We start from the raw sequence: 286 nt of genomic DNA, 5'->3' as shown, positions 1-286 counted from the left end.
GCAGCCCAGCATCCTCACAAACAAGGAGAGCAACTGTTCTAGGCATCACGTCCTCCTTCACCAAACAGCGACAATTACAATTTAAAAAACTACAAAATCAAAAAAATTTTTTTTTAACAAATATAAACTTAAAATTAAATGCTGGAAATTTGAAATTAAAACAGAAAATGTCAAAATCAGACAATATTTGCGAAAAATAGTTTTTTTAATTTTAGATTTCTGGTATCTACAGCTTTTTTATTTCCAGTTCATGATGAGTTCTAATGAAGGGTCTTCAACCTGCAAC

Source organism: Amblyraja radiata, chromosome 2 (assembly GCF_010909765.2).
Source record: "Amblyraja radiata isolate CabotCenter1 chromosome 2, sAmbRad1.1.pri, whole genome shotgun sequence".
In the NCBI taxonomy this organism is placed as follows: Eukaryota; Metazoa; Chordata; class Chondrichthyes; order Rajiformes; family Rajidae; genus Amblyraja; species Amblyraja radiata.
This window is presented reverse-complemented; position numbering follows the sequence as displayed.